We start from the raw sequence: 16,833 nt of genomic DNA on the forward strand, positions 1-16,833 counted from the left end.
GAGAAGCTGTAGACTGGTTTGGAGCAGGGAAGTGACAGAGTCAGATTGCTATTTAGGAAGATCACTCTAGTAGCTGGTGTGAAAAAAGGTTGGAGGCATGAAACACTGACCTAAATAATATACTTGAAGAAAGTACATTTAAGTGTCATAATTAGAGGCATCAGTGAAGATATAATGGAGCCCCCGAGGGGAGAGAGAAAGAAGTTCTACCAGGGGACAAGGAAGACTTTTGGAGAAGGTGGAATTTCAGCTGAACCTTAAAAGGGAGAGAATTTCAACTGGTGGAGATCAGGAGGAAGGGATTTCCATGCCTGGGAGACATGAAAAAAAGCAAGGAGGTGGGAGTAAATGTGCCGTTTGGACTAACAAATATTTCAATTTCACTGGAGCAAAAGCTGCATTTAAGGGAAAGGCAGGAAGGAAGACTGCAAGGCGTCTCGAACTTCATTATATCCTGCTGCAGTAGGTCTGGAGAGACAAGGGAATTTGGGGGGAGGGTGGGTCGTGCGCTGGAGTGTCCTTTTTGTGCTTTTTTAAAATTATTTTTTTAGAAAATTATTTAGAAAAACCAGTAAACTCAAATCAGTACAGAAGGACTTATAAAAAGCAAGTCTACTGCCCCACACATCCGCAACCCCACTCTCACTTTTAGCAACCACTTTTAGTTATTTCTTCTGATTGTTATCTCCATACCTAAATAATATGTGGGCATTTTAAAAATCATCAATTTCAGACATTACCTGTTGATGTCCTGCTATGACAGATAAGGATTTAGATCATTTACACCAAGTTCAACTCCTTCCTGATTCTAGTATAATTTAGTTTCTCTATTGGTTAGCTTTCTGAATTTAAGTAACACCTTTATTTCTTTTTCCATGAACTAGAGACAATATTTCCTGACCAGAACTTTGTTAGATGAGAGAATATCTTTCCTATAGCCCTCTTCCTCACCATTAACCTCCCATCTTCTATCATCTGGTCTTTTATATTGTCAAAGATGATAACATTGAATTCTGTTCTGTAATCATAATTGAGTTTGTTGGTGTTTTGTCTACAGTTTGATTCGAAAAGTTGAAAAGCAATAAACAGCTGTTAATATGACTGTAAATATTCTTCATTGCAGAGCCATATCATGTACTTTTGTAATTTTTTCCTTATAGTAGCTTTTCCTTTTTCCTGAAGTTTCTATTTTTTTTCTCTTTCACTCTTTTGAGTTTATCATAGATTCCATTTTTTTCTTTTCAAAATCTCTATTACATTGGGAATTTCATCAAGTCTGTTTTTGCCCACCAGGGGACCTTCTTCCTGGAGCTCTTCATCTCTTTTTCATATCTGGACTAGTTTCTTTCTAAGGCCTGATGCATAGTTGTCATCTTGGGACTTCTCCTCACTGCTTTCCATGGTTATATCAACTATCTACTGGTTCCCAGGGTTTCTGTTTTGTTTGCTTGCTTGTTTTTCCCATTGTTTCAATAGAGCACATTCTCAAGTAACTTTCTCAGAAAGGTTATATAGGAAGTAGACTTCTGAGTCTTTGCATGTCTGAAAATGTTTTTATTCCATCCTCACATTCAGCTATAAAATTTGAGGTTTAACATCATTTTTCCCTCAGAACTTTGGAGGCATTGCCTCACTTTCTTCTAGCATTGTATTTTGATTATATCCGAGTATCTGAGTCTGATACCAATCTGAGTCTCATTGCTTTATAGGTAACTTTGCTCATTGCTTTTTCTCCTCTCCTTCCAGGACCCCAATGACACAAATGTTAGATCTTTTCTAACGGTTTCACAAGTCCCTGCAGCTCTGTTCATTTTTTTTTTCCTTCAGTCTGTTTTCTCTTTGTTTTCCAAACTGGGTAATTTCTGTTTTCCTATAATATCTTAAAGATCACTGATTCTTTCTCTGTCCTCTCCATTTTGCTGTTAGTTCATCTTTTCAGGTTTTTATTTTGGTTTTTGTATTTTTCAGTTCTAAAATTCCCACTTGGTTCTTCTTTATATCTTCTATTTCTTTGCTGACAGTTTCTAATTTTTCACTTCATTTCATTTTATCTTATTTTATTTTTTGAGACAGGGTCTCACTCTGTTGCCCGGGCTAAAAGTGCCATGGCTTCAGCCTAGCTCACAGCAACCTCAAACTCCTGGACTCAAGTGATCCTCCTGCCTCAGCCTCCTGAGTAGCTGGGACTACAGGTGTGCACCACTATGCCCAGCTAATTTTTCTATTTTTAGTAGAGACGGGGTCTCACTCTTGCTCAGGCTGGTCTCGAACTCCTGACCTCAAGCCATCCTCCCACCTCAGCCTCCCAGTGCTAGGATTATAAGCGTGAGCCACCGCATCCGGCTACTTTTTCATTTCTGTAAAGCATGTTCCTAATTATTGAGGCATTTTTATGATAGCTCCTTAAAAACTCCTGTCAGATAATTTTAACATCTCTGTCATCTTGGTGTTGGTGTTGATTGAGTATATTTTCTTATTCAAGTTGAGATTTTCCTGGTTCTTGGTATGATGAGTGATTTTCTATTGAAACCTGGGCATTTTTGGTATTGTATTATGAGACACCAGATCTTATTTAAATATTCTGTTTTAGCTTGCCTTCTCAGACACCACTCTGACAATGGAAGAGGGGACATTACCTCATCACTGCCAGGTGGGCATGGAAGTCCAGGTTCCCCACTCAGTCTCCACTGATACCACAAGGGAAGGGTTTCCTTGTTCCTGCTAGGTGGAGGTGGGACTTCCAGCTGCCCAAGCAACCTTCTCTGACACCATCCCAGTGAGAAGGGAGAGGGGCAACTGGTTATAGCCAGTGAGGGTAGAAGTCTAGGCTCCCCTCTTGGCCTTTGCTGATGAGGTGGGAATTGGGGCACAGTTTTCTTCTGTGGTATTTGGCTAGAGTAGAGTGGTTATTATCTAATTGCTGGCTTCTCCATCCCTAAGTCTGGGATATGTGAGACAAAAAACAAACTCAGGAAACTCACCACGATGTCACTCCTCTGCTACCAAGTTCCCTACCTAATTTGCCCCCTTCTCTCTACCTTTCACAATCTTATGTTTATATATTAACATAATGTCCAAGGATCTTAGCTGTATTTGGTGAGAAGAATAGGCAAAAGTACATATACTCCATCCACCCCTCCTGTTATTTTTTAAGAATTTCATCCTTTTAAAAAAAATTTTTAATAACTTTTTTCTTTTGGCAACCTGGCAGCATAGATTCAACTAGCCCTGAATATACACTCCCCAGAATTTTATTTTCAGTGTTCTAAAAGTTCACAATTATGTGTTTCAGTTTGAAGTCTTTTGTCATTCATTGTGCTGGACGTTTGTTACATCCCTTCATTTTGAAGTCCTTTAACTCTGAGAAATTCTCATATTATTTCTTTGATATATTTCTCTTCTCCATTTTCTTTGTTCTTTCCTTCCGGAAATCATTTGATAGTCACATTTGAAATTTCCAAGTATTCATTCATGTTCTCTTTTCCTTTCTTTTGCATCCTGTTCTTGTTTTATGGATGCACTATCAGCTTAAATCTCTCTGAGAGTAGTAGAGATATGTTTATATTTCTTCTGTTCTTTGAAATATCTATTTCATTTGAGATTGTTTTTGCCCTTGTTTACTTATTTTGGTCTCTTTCTTTCAAGTTGCAATCTTTCTTTTCTCAAATGCCTGGTGATCCATGGTTGTTTGCTGATATTTAAGAATGTAGCGATAAAAACCTGATCGGAAGCTCTGTGTATGGGGGCAGGGGCAACTGGTGGCCTTCCTTTAGGATGACTGGAGGAGAGCTGACTGCTGTGCTGCACAGTCCCAGAATGCCAAGGTCTTTTCTCTGAGGTGGTCCAGTTTCCTTAGAGAAGAACCTTCTGATTTTTGCCTAATAGGTAGACACCTGGCTGCTGTGAATTGTGCACAAGGGGGTGAATTGACGGTTTGATATGCAGTCTTCCCATTAAACTCCCTCTTTTCAGCCCCATATCTCACTCCCACCCTTCATCATACCTGGCATTGTCAAGACCCCGGGTACTCCAGGCTTCTGCAGAGAAAGATCGACTCCTTCCTCAGTGGCATTGCCTCCATGAATACTCCAGGCTCCCTCCACCTTCATCAGTCACCATTCCTCCATTTACTTCCTATCTTCCAAAAAGTGGTTGAAATCCCTTTTTTGCTGATGGACCTGCTCCCATTTTCTTCATCATTGTGTTTTTATACCCGTTTTTATTCCTTTATGATCATTTCAGCAGGGCCTCAGGAGGGCGTGAAGATAAACATGTGGTAAGTCTGTCATCTTGACCTGGAAATCTACTAGTCTACTTTTAACTGTTTTTTCATTTTTCTGGTAATTATCTTTGTATCTCTAAATAATATGCAGATTTTTCTATTTCTCAACTTATTTATCAATTTGTCATAATCTGTTGACTTCTTGCTATTTATACTACCCAAATGCCCTCTTCCCATTCCCCAGTACAGCTATGTCACTAATTATATATCCTCCATTCCTCACCTTTGTACTTGTAACTAATAGACTTATACTTTCTCTTTCTGTCTCTTAACTTCTGTCATCTGTACTTTTATATTAACAAGGTTAATAATAGTTATATTCTGTTCTCTAACCATAATTGAATCATCTGTACTTTGCCAATAAGTCATTCTAAAAGTTTAACATCAATAAAGTGTTCACATTATTATGATGATGTAAATATTGTTCCACAAAGGTCCAATTAGTGTACTAGGATTACATTTCTTTTCTTATACAGTTTTTTTTTTTTTTTTTTTTTTTTGAGACAGAGTGGCGTCAGCCTAGCTCACAGCAACCTCAAACTCCTGGGCTTAAGCGATCCTCCTGCCTCAGCCTCCTGAGTAGCTGGGACAACAGGCATGCGCCACCATGCCCAGCTAATTTTTTCTATATTTTTAGTTGGCCAGATAATTTCTTTCTATTTTTAGTAGAGACGGGGTCTCACTCTTGCTCAGGCTGGTCTCGAACTCCTGACCTCGAGCAATCCACCCTCCTTGGCCTCCCAGAGTGCTAGGATTACAGGCGTGAGCCACCGCACCTGGCCTCTTATACAGTTTTTTTTCCTTGAGTTTCTAATTGTCTTTTTTTCTTTGCATTGTCTGACTTTATCACCTTCTTAAGTTATTCCAAATTCTCAAGGAAAGTATAAAATCATTTGAATCCCCTTTTTTCCCAGATACCTTCTTCTTGGAGCCCTCCGTCTTCCTGTTCCAATTTGGACTGATTGCTCTGTAGGCCTGCAGCACAGCTGTCACCCTGGGACGTCCCTTCATTACTCTTCTGGGTGGACCCAATCTGTCTTAGACCCCATATCTTTCTCTTTCTTAGTGTACTCCCTTGTAGTGGACATTGTGGTTGTTCTGCAACATCCATTGCACTCGAGAGATTTGAATAGGATCGACCCCACCACCAGCTCTAGGTATAGGCCTTTATTGGTATAAACTGATGTCAGTAATTTCATCCCCTTAGCCACAGTGATGATTGGTTCAGGGATAATCCAATCACAGTGAGGCTTAGGACTTTTGTTCAGCTTTTAAGGGAAGAGGTGGCCTGTCTTCCCCTGGATACGAACAAAGAAGCATGTAGCCTGGTTGCTGCTTTTAGCCATCTCGTGAACATGTAGAAGGCCTACCTGAGGATGGAGCTGACAAATGGAGGAGGCAGAGCCAAGAGAATCACAGAGAAATGGAACCATATTCCTGATCATACTGTGCCTGAAGTCTCCCCGCCTGTGGACTCCTCAGTTAAGTGAGCCAATAAATTGCATTCACTATTTAAGCCCGTTTAAGTTGGGTTTTCTATTGCTTGTACCCCAAAGCATTCCAATTTATGTTTTTGGTTGTCTCCTTTGGAAAGGGGATGAGTATATGTTTGGTTACATGAGGTATATTTGCACTATATTAGGTGAAAGCATTTTTTTTAAGCATTAAGTATGGGAGGAAGGGTATATGTGGATGTTGGACAACCAAAGGAGTGAACTATAGTGCTCCCTAGTATCTAAATTCCCATGCTGTTTTGCGGGATTGCCCCTTAGTGGGAGTCTTGGTGGGAGGTAGAGCCCCGCTTCCTACTATAGAAACTAAAGGTGGTCAGATACTTCCTTTCCCTGCCCACCAGGCAACAAGGGCTGGATACTCTGTTCATAGCTTGAATCTGGAGCCAGCAACACAAAGAAGGCAGGAACATACAAAATTAATAGAAGGATGACAGATTAGGAGAATATATATAATGTGCCAAACTGACAAAAGATTAATAAATAGAAAAGGAAGATAGTAAACGCAATAGGAAGATAGGCATAGGATATGAAGAGTAACTTACAGAAGGGGAAACTTGAATTTACAGAAGGGGAACCTGGAATATATTAAGAGATTTTTTCAACTCCGCTAATAATTAGAGACATGAAAATTAAAATAACAGTGAAAAATCATGACAGCAATGGTAACATGTAGAAAGTCAGATATCAAGTGCCGATGAGGATGTGAGGAAAAGGACAACTGTGAGTGGGAGTGTAAACTGTTGCAGGCATTCCAGAGAGTAGTTTGGCAAGTACCTCATGAAAGTAAGTATGTCTATACCCTACAACCCAGGGATCCTGCTCCGGGGATGTATTCCAGAAAAATTCTCACACAGGTCCTAAGGAAATATAGTTGAGATTGTTTGTTGCAGTGTTATTCATGGTAGTGAGGAATTGGAAGCAAACCCAGGTATTCATCACTGGGACTGGATAAGCAAACCGTCATATATTCATAGGATGGAAAACTGTAAAACAATTAAAAGAATAAGATAGATTTATACATAGCCACATGACTAGGTCTCCAAAACCTAGTGATGAGTAAAAAATGTAAGAAACAGAATGAGATTTATAGCATGATACTATTTATGTAAATAACATTGTATATTTTCGTGGATATGCATATTCCTAAATAAACATATGAAAGATGGATTGAAAGGTACACACATTAATTACACTACAGAGGCTCAGTAAAATGAGCAAGAGAATGGGAGTGCGGATAGGGACTGATGCAGGAAAATAATATAAAGTAAAAGAGCAGGCCGGGTGTGGTGGCTCACGCCTGTAATCCTAGCACTCTGGGAGGCCGAGGCGGGTGGATCGTTTGAGCTCAGGAGTTCAAGACCAGCCTGAGCAAGAGCGAGACCCTGTCTCTACTAAAAATAGAAAGAAATTATATGGACAGCTAAAAATATACATAGAAAAAATTAGCCGGGCATGGTAGCGCATGCCTGTAGTCCCAGCTACCTGGGAGGCTGAGGCAGGAGGATTGCTCGAGCCCAGGAGTTTGAGGTTGCTGTGAGCTAGGCTGATGCCACGGCACTCTAGCCTGGGCAACAGAGTGAGACTCTGTCAAAAAAAAAATAAAAATAAAAAAAATAATAAAGTAAAAGAGCAGACTTCAGTGGACTGGTGATAATAATGTACCATGAATTGAAGATTATGATTAACTCAACCCTGAAGTCCACAACAAATAAACCAAAATAACAGACGTGAGGATGTTTAGAGTGCTCCTTTGCAGTGGCATGTGATAATAGGGCAAGATCCAAGGGTAGGAGCAGTGGGGATAGCAGTACCAGGAGCAGCCTTCTAACAAGGCTTTTCCTATGGTGGAACCTTAGCTGTGGTTCCTCCTGCCTTGGGCTTTCTAGTTACTGCCCCATTTTCTCAGCCTGATTCTCCAGACTTCTGTGAACTACCCAATAACTTCACAATAAATCCCTTTTCTGCTTAACTAGAGTCCACTTCTGTTACTTGCATCCAAGAATCCTGACTGATACATCATGCATTTTGTTGGAGAACACCCTGAAGTAACTTCTTGAGAAAGGTAAATTTGGGGGTCTTTGCATGTCTAAAAACGTAGTTGTTATTTTACCTTCATATTTCAACAATAGTTTGGCTTTATAATTCTACGTTAGAAACCATTTTCCTCTGAATTTTCAGGGTATTGCTTTTAGCATGTAGTGTTGCTGCTTAGAAGTCAGATATTAATATTATTCTCATTTCTTTGCTGGCAACCTGTTTTCCCTACTGCCAGAAGCTTACATTTTTTTCCTTCATACTTAGTGTTTTGAAATGTTACAATGATGTGCCCAGAACTGTGTTTTCCCCTCATCTGTTTTGCTGGGCACCTGGTGGGTAGGCCCTTTCAATTTTATGACTTATTTCTCTAGTCTGAGAAATCACTGTTTTATTTCTTTGCTCATTTTCTCTGCTATTCCTAGGACTCCTATTAGTTGGATGTTGGATCTCCTGGATGGTTGTCTTTGTCTCTTTATTTTCTCACATATTTTCCATGTGTTTGGTTTCTCATTCTATATTCTGGGACATTTTCTTGATTTTATCTTCTATTAGACTCTTTTATTTTGGTAGTCATTTTTAATTTCTAAACATTCTCTCTTATTCTCCAAAGGTGCCTTTTTCATAGCATCCTTTTCTTTTATGGATGCAATATCTTCTGTGTATGTGTGCTTAATAGAACTTAACTTTACTGGAGTCTTGTGGATAACAGAAGACAATTATCAGTCTGGAAAGGAAAATTTTCAGTGGATACCAGACATTATCTCTCCAAGAGAATGTCACTTATGCCTCTCTGAGGGAGGCTGTCTACTGGCTGTCCCTCGCCATAGCCCCCTACTCTAATACCACGTGTGGGAAAGATTATCTTCTACTAACTGTATGGTTTTGGCCACGTGTTCCCTACCTGCAGTCCAGAGCTCCAGCTCTCACCTTGGTATCAGAGAGTGGAGGTCATTTTTCCATTCCCCGCTCCCAGGCCAACTGCATTTCCTGCTCCAGCATAACACTCCCCATATCCATTTTCTTTCTGGGGTGTTCTAACACCTGCCCCACAGTGGTGACCTCAGCCCCATGGCCCATAAGAGGCCATCACAAAAGTCAGCAACTATATGTCACAGAGTGGATTATTTTTAAAGTTAAATAACAATATCTGTAGTGGGACCAACAATCCTGTTTCATTCATTTTTACAGTGTTTCCTCCAACAGGAGTCAAAAGCAATTAAAGCCTGCATGTCTCCCGATGTCGTCCCAAATGAGTATCTTCTGTAAGCAAAGGCCTGGGAGAAAAAATGTGTACACACATCTCTAAAGAACAAATAATAATTTTCAGTGACAGTCTAGTCTAAACCCATGTTTAGAATAAAAAAATTAACTCAGTGGAAGGATAATACTGTTAAAGTACACCCAGATTATGTCACTACACAGAACATTTACGATTTTAATCACAGTGGATGATATTTGCTGCATGCTTACTCTGAGTGCTTACACTTGAGTTACCTTTGTTTCATAAAGAAGGAAAGTGAGGCTCTGAGGTGTCATTCACCCAGGGTTGCAGAGCTAATAAATGGAAGACAGGAAATTGCACCAGGACTGTCTAACCACAGTCAACCCATGTAATTGCTACACACAGCTGTCCTGGTTTCCACCAGCCACATTTAGGTTAATAGTGATAGCACAGTTTTCTCTAAGATCAGTGGGTGGATGGATACCTGAGATACCTAAGTCTAAGTAAAGAGGCTATTCTGGTAAGTCTACTTCCAAGGTTGAATCAATGTCCTTTGCTCTAGAGATAGAAAACTATTATCAGCCTTTTTTTTTTTCCTGAGACAGGGTCTTACTCTGTCACCTGGGCTAGAGTGCAGTGGCATCATCGTAGCTCACTGGAACCTCCAGCTCCTGGGCTCAAGCAATCCTCCTGCCTCAGCCTCCTGAGTAGCTGGGACTACAGGTGCGCACCATCATGCCTGGCTAATTCTTGTAGAGATGGGGTCTCACCCTTGTTCAGGCTGGTCTCGAACTCCTGGCCTCAAGCAATCCTCCTGCCTCAGCCTCCCAAAGTGCTAGGTTTACAGACATGAGCCCCCACGCCTGGCCTATCAGCTTTCATTTTTAAGATGTTGTTTTTTGTTTTTTGTTTTTCATAGAAACCATAACACTTTATTTTTTATTATTTTTATCAAAGGAATACATACACATAGTTAGAAAATAAAACAGTGCTAAAGGACAACTAATAAAACCCTGCAGTATCCTGCCCCACTCCTTCCCACTGCATGTCCTCAGGCAACTACTTCCAACTCTGTTAGCTGTTTCTTTGGCATTTACCGTTCCCAAACCCCTTCTCCCTTGCCACCTCTCACTCAGAGGCTGAAGAGCCAGATACTTTCTTAGCCTCCCTTGCAGCTAAGGATGGCTATATGACCCAGCTATAGCCAATGAGATGTTTGCTGGGAAAATCATAGCTGACGCTGTCCCCTTCCTTCTTCTTTTTGCCTTAAATATAGTCATGCTGTCTGGAGCTGTGACAACCATCTTATGACCATGAGGGAATGAACACAAGGATGAAGACAACATATTAAGGAAGAAAGAAAGAGCCCAATTCCTCTATGGCATCATTGAGCAGCAGAACCCATGCCACACTCCCTGTTAATTGAAAAACAAATAAAGCCATATGTGTTTAAGCCATTGTTAGTTGGGTTTTTTGTTCCTTGTAGCTGAAAGGATTTTTAACTGATGGACCACCATGATTTGAGACATTATCTCTTGCATATCCCTTATGGTAGAAGAGGATTTACCTTTTGTTGGTCCCCTCCACACACACCCCTACTTTCCCTCCCTTCATTCTGCCAGTATGTTTATATCCCAGTTCCTAGTAAATCAGTAGTCACTGCAGAGCCAAGATATATACTATAATTACCTTTTTTGCCATTTTTTAAATATTCCTGGTTTTAATACTTGCTTGGATTTTTTTCCCCACTTGAAATGTGCCTAGCTTTAGTTTTTCCCATCAGTTTCATCAGTTCATTCATAAACCTATTAGCATATTTTTTCATAAATGCTCAAACCTATCAGCCATTGATTTAAGAAGAACTCAGTATAAAGCTGACTGGGAGCTCTGTGTAAAGGGCAGGGGCTTGTTAAGTCCACTATTAGACTTCCCGTTTTTTTTGAGACAGGGTCTTGCTCTGTCACCTGGGCTAGAGTGCAGTGGCATCATCATGGCTCACTGCAACCTTCAACTCCTGGGCTCAAGTGATCCTCGTGCCTCAGCCTCCGAGTAGCTGGGACTACAAGTGCATGCCACCAGGCCCAGCACATTTTTCTATTTTTGGTACAGACAGAGTCTTGCTCTTGCTGAAACTGGTCTCAAACTCCTGATCTCAAGCAGTCCTCCCACCTCTGTCTCCCAGAGTCCTAGGATTACAGGTGTGAGCCACCGAGCCTGGCCTAGACTTCCCTTTGAAGTGACTGGGTGGGGACCTACACAATCTGCCAGAGGACCTCTAAGTGCAGAAAGTGGAAGCTTTTGCTCTGGGACTATTTGATTTCTTTGGAGAACCCTCTGGTACTTTGCTAGAGTATAGATGCTTGGCTCTTGTGATTTCTACCCACGAGCATGGTGGAGGTAAAGGGCAGGTAGGGGAAATGAACTGTTCCAACACACACTTGCAATTAACCCCTGTTTGAGGCTCTAAGTCCCGCTCCCATTGTTAGGATGCCTTTTCTGCACCTCTCCAAGGTTTTGCAGGGTAGATCGGCTCTTTCCTGGTGGATCCCCTTCCATGTGCGGACTATGCCCATGCCTTTCCCTGCCCTGCTTTCTCTGTTACCACCCCTCTAGCCCCTTTCTGCTTGCCAGAAAGTTGATGAAATCTCTCCCTCATTGATGGGAACTCCTCCAGTTTTCTTTGGAGTTGTGGGTTTATACCCAAATGATTCTTTTACTCTTATTTTATGAAGTCTTAAGAGTTAGAAGAGACAAATGCATTCCTCCTTGAATGGAAGTTAAAATCTAAATTTTTAACTGCTCTATCTGGATACATCAAGTCTGTAGACCAACATCTGTGAACCACTGGCAATGGAAAAAGCCTGGGTTTGGGAATCTTACAGATTTGAGTTTGAATTCTGACTCTGACATCCTTACTCAACTCAACATTCATGGGCCTCACTTTTCTTCTCTATAAAATGATGTCCCAGGTAAAAAATACAGTCAGTTCCAGGAAGAATAATGTCTATCTGATAGAGTTCTGGGAAGATTTCATTGGATACTGTATGTAAAGCATCCAACACATGCTTGGCACACAGTAGGTGTCAAAAACAGGAGTGATCATTTTTTTAATAGGAGCAAGTGGCAAATGTGATTAGAAAGATTTGAATCAGTTTTTCAGAGGGCCTGGAATGCCAGGACTTACTGTGGCATTGAGGAATCTTGGCAAGCTTGTGAGCAGGGCAGTGACTTGATCCCAAAGCATTCATCAGATTGTTCCCTCCGTCTGGTCTGGGGAGGGAGCAAGAAGCCCTTGGCCCAGCAGCTCTTGGGTTAAAATCTTCGTCTGCATCTGAGTTATTTGTAACCCGTTGTCATGGCAACAAGTTTGGCAAGCGAGCCAGTGCTGCAAGCTCCTGACAGTGCGGAGGGGAGGGCAGTGGGAGAAGACGGAAGATTTGGAGGGGGGGTGGTCTGTGACCAGCGCCTCACTTTCCTCTGATTTGTCTGAAGCTTTCAGCTGGAGATGAGGGTGAGCGTCCTCTAGGGAGAATCATTGGACGTTGGAGACTCTCCTGCCCAATCTCCTGATATTTCAGATGTGAAAATAGGGACAGAGAGGTCCAGCAGCTGGCTCAAGGCCACACAGCAAGTCAGGGACGGAGACAGAACTAGACTTTTTAAAAAAGAATGCAGGGTCATAGAACAAACCTGGAGGGGACTTTTGGAAACATTTTGTCTACGTCCCCTCCAACATACACATGCCTTTTGTTTTTCTTGTTCATATGAGAAACCTGGGACCCAGAGTGGTTTAGAACTGATTTAGCTTCACAGAGCAATTCTGGTGCTAACTTGAGATCAGAACCCAGAGGACTCGAGCCTCCCAGGCCTGGGGACTTCCTGAAGAAGTGGCAGTCTAGGATGCAAAGTTCAGAGAGGCCCCTCTCTGCTGACTGCCAAGATAGGAGGGCCTCCCAGGGTTAGATTGATTTGAGTGTCTTGGGTTTTGATCCCCTCAAATCCAACAAGCATGTGTTCATTTCCCCTCTCCCCATGCCCCACTTCGTCTTCATGTATGTGTGTCCTCCTGCCTGCCACATCTCTGTTGCACAAATAGCAGCCTGGCCCCACCCCACGCTGGACGAAACACACCTGCCACGTGCCTCCCTGTCCCTATCATCTACAGGGCTAGGCACTTCTTAAACATTCTCTTACGTAATTCAATCCTCCCAATTGTCATTCTCTGTCTCTCAATTTAGCAAGTGGAAACCTAAAGGACTAGAGAAAGATAAAGCGACTGGTCCAAAGTCACATAGAGTCTTATCCTGGATCCCTCGTCCTCATGATCCTCCTCAGAAAGGTGTTTCTGCCCATTCTATCACATACACATTTCTCAGCCCTCAGAGTTCCTCCAGCACTTATCTTTGTCTTAATCAACCCCTTAAACTTGTGCAATACGTTTCCTCTGTGCTCTCTGCCCTACATGCAGCCTGACCTCCCCTTGTCTCATAACTGATCCTTCACCAAGTTCAGTGGATATTCTCCTTTGTCTGTCAACTCTACCTTCTCTCCTCATTCTCTGCCACTGCCCTGCTCCAGTCTCAACATCCCTCACATGAATGACCCTAAATCTACTCTCTGCCTTCCAGACTGGCCATCTTCAACCTCATATTCTGCACACCAGCAGTGAGAGGGCATTGAAGCAACAGCCAACACATCCTTTCCTTCTATGACACCCCATCGCCCACAGGATAAAAATCTAGCTCCTTGTTTGGTAGTTCAAGTCATACACAGTTCTGGCTCCTGCCAAACCTCTAGAGCCTCTCATCTCTTGCCACTCTTGGCCTCACGCTGTGCTCTGACCGCTGAACTATAAGTGCTTCCTAGAATGAACCAGGCCTTTTCTATTCTAGGTGTCTTTGCAATGTCTTCTACATGGAAGGCCCTTCACACTGACTCCGTAAACCCAGTCAACTCAGCTGTTCGGGTGTCACTTCATCCATGCAGCCTACCTTGGTTCCCAAGTTGGATTGGATCCTGTCATCTGGGTCCCACAGTCCCCAAAGCTCCGCTCTGCCCCAGCACAGTGTGCAACTGATGTCTGGTGCTCCCTCTGCTATCAGATCAGAAGCTCCCTGAGGGCAGGGACTCTGTGTCTCCAGCAAAGCCCAGCACCTGGCCGGTCCCAGAGGAAGGGTCAGCGAATAGTCATGGACTAAATCCAGGTGCATGAATGGTTGGATGACGAATGAAATTTGAGTTCAGTTCTGTGATTGCGCACTCTTGCCCAAGAGGGGCTATTAGACATCGCTGGTTGCCTGCAGTTTCCCCTCCACCCTGGGACGCAGTTTATCTGTGAGGGGGCGCTGCTTGGGTCAGCTGACTCATGGTACGGCGGCCGAGTAGCCCAAACCAGCCACGTCTTGAGCAAGCGGGCGTAGTGGAAGAGGAGAAAGTCCGGTTGGAAAATGCGGGCCCTTCTGAGGTAGGTGCTATTGTTTCCCCTCCTCCTTATAGGTAAGCAAATTGAGGCACAGGGAGGCTTAGGCGAATTGCCAAAGCCACACAGCTAAGTACTGGTGTGGTGGGACTCTAACTCTCATCAACTGCAGGTACTTTCTACGTCGTTCAGGCCTCTCACAACATTCCAAAGCCGGGCGCGGTGGCTCACGCCTGTAATCCTAGCCCTCTGGGAGGCTGAAGCAGGTGGATCGCTCGAGGTCAGGAGTTCGAGACCAGCCTGAGCAAGAGCGAGACCCCGTCTCTACTAAAAATACAAAGAAATTAGCTTAACAACTAAGAATATATAGAAAAAATTAGCCGGGCATGGTGGCGCATGCCTGTAGTCCCAGCTACTCGGGAGGCTGAGGCAGGAGGATCCTTTAAGCTCAGGAGTTTGAGGTTGCTGTGAGCTCGGCTGATGCCACGGCACTCTAGCCCGGGCAACAGAACGAGGCTCTGTCTCTAAATAAATAAATTAAATAAATAAAAACAACATTCCCTTTGGCCAAGAGTTAATGGTGAAACTGTACCTCGAACCTGGGTCTTAGAAAACAATTACCAAGGTAGAAGAGAGAGAAGAGATTATATTTTGAACACCTACTGTGACCTTGTGCAGTGGATGGCCCAGAGCTAGAATTCCAGGCTAGGCAGGGCAATTTCTATGTGTGTGTGTGTGTGTGTGTGTGTGTGTGTATCTTTTTGTTTGTTTGTTTGTTTGTTTGTTTTTAGAGAAGGGGAATCTCGCTATATCGCCTAGGCTGGTCTTGAACTCCTGGCCTCAAGCAAGCCTTCTGGTTCAGTCTTCCAAGTAGATATTTAAAAATATATATATATATTTTTTTTTTTCCAAATTTTTCTGGTGCTAAAAGTAAAATTCATTAAATACATTTAAATGTTTGTCTTTGGGGGAAAGGGGAGTGGGAGTAGGATGTGGGAATACTGGGGAATAAATAAAATGAACAAACAAAAGTAATCAAGAGAGGACTCTTGAACGAACTAATGATGATAATGTGGCTGATCTGAGAAGTATGAGTAACCTCATCCTCTGCCCAGAAGTGCCCAAATGACAAAATAAACCCCCATCGCCCCAAAAGTAATGCATCTTCATTAATGAAAATTTAGGGAACAAAGACATCTTGTCATCCAGACACAACCAATATTAGCATCTCGGTGTATTTAGGCCTTATTCTAGGCCCAAAAAACCATATTTGGGATTATGCTGTGTGTTCAGTACACACTGCCATTTTCACGTAAACATTTCCTATTAAAATTCTTTGTAAACATCGCTTAAATGGCCACAAAATATTCCATTGAGTGGATATACTTACGGAATTCTTTTCTGCGTGGGTTTTGGCATTTCTTTTATTATTTCTTCTTGCTTTTTTTAGATTTGTTTGGCCAGGTTTGAGATTTGATTTTCTCTGTGTCTTATTTTGGGAGATAACATAAAGAGGGATTGTTGTTTTAGAGAAGTAAGGAAAAGCAGGGTAGGCTTTTGGGCAGCAGTACTATTTGAGGGGAACTTTGGAGTATGCAACACATTCGCAGGATAAAACCTTCAAATGACACAAGATATACAGTGAAAACTAAGTCTCTTTCTCTCCCCTCACCCTCAGTTCCCCAGTTCTCCACTGGAGCTCTCCACTCTCAGCACTTCCCTCTAGGGCCTTTGTGTGGATAGTCTAAGGCTATACGAGTGAGTGTGTGTGCGCATACCTATGCTTTTTGTTCTCTTAAATAGCTTTATTGAGATATAATTCACATACCATATAATTCATCCCTTTAGAATATAGAATTTGATGACTTTTGGTATATCCATAGAGTTGTACAACCATCACCACAATCAATGTTAGAAGAATTTCATTACTCCAAAAAGAAACCCTATACCCCTTAGCCATCACCCCCCAGTGTCCCCATCCCCCCATCCCTAAGCAGCCACTAATCTTTCTTTCTCTATAGATTTGCCTGTTCTGAGCATTTCATATAAATGGAATCATAGAAAATGTGGCCTTCTGTGACTGACTTCTCAGTTAGCATAATATTTTCAAGGTTGATACATGTTGTAGCATATATCAGTACTTCCATTTCCTTTTTTAAAAAATATAGAGAGGCCGGGCGCGGTGGCTCACGCCTGTAATCCTAGCACTCTGGGAGGCCGAGGCGGGTGGATCGCTCGCGGTCAGGAGTTCGAGACCAGCCTGAGCAAGAGCGAGACCCCGTCTCTACCAAAAATAGAAAGAAATGATTTGGACAGCTAAAAATCTATATAGAAAAAATTAGCCGGGCATGGTGGCACA

At 42.3% G+C, this 16,833-nt stretch overlaps 1 long non-coding RNA gene across 1 annotated transcript; it reads left to right on the forward strand.

Annotated features, from left to right (window-relative positions):
• Nucleotides 1-7,349: 7,349 nt before the first annotated feature.
• LOC123628035 lies at nucleotides 7,350-10,508 on the forward strand. The gene is made up of 2 exons (XR_006731577.1): nucleotides 7,350-7,858; nucleotides 10,332-10,508. It is a non-coding gene; the product is annotated as an uncharacterized LOC123628035 (long non-coding RNA).
• The last annotated feature ends 6,325 nt before the right edge of the window (nucleotides 10,509-16,833 follow it).

This window comes from Lemur catta, chromosome X (assembly GCF_020740605.2).
Source record: "Lemur catta isolate mLemCat1 chromosome X, mLemCat1.pri, whole genome shotgun sequence".
Taxonomy (NCBI): Eukaryota; Metazoa; Chordata; class Mammalia; order Primates; family Lemuridae; genus Lemur; species Lemur catta.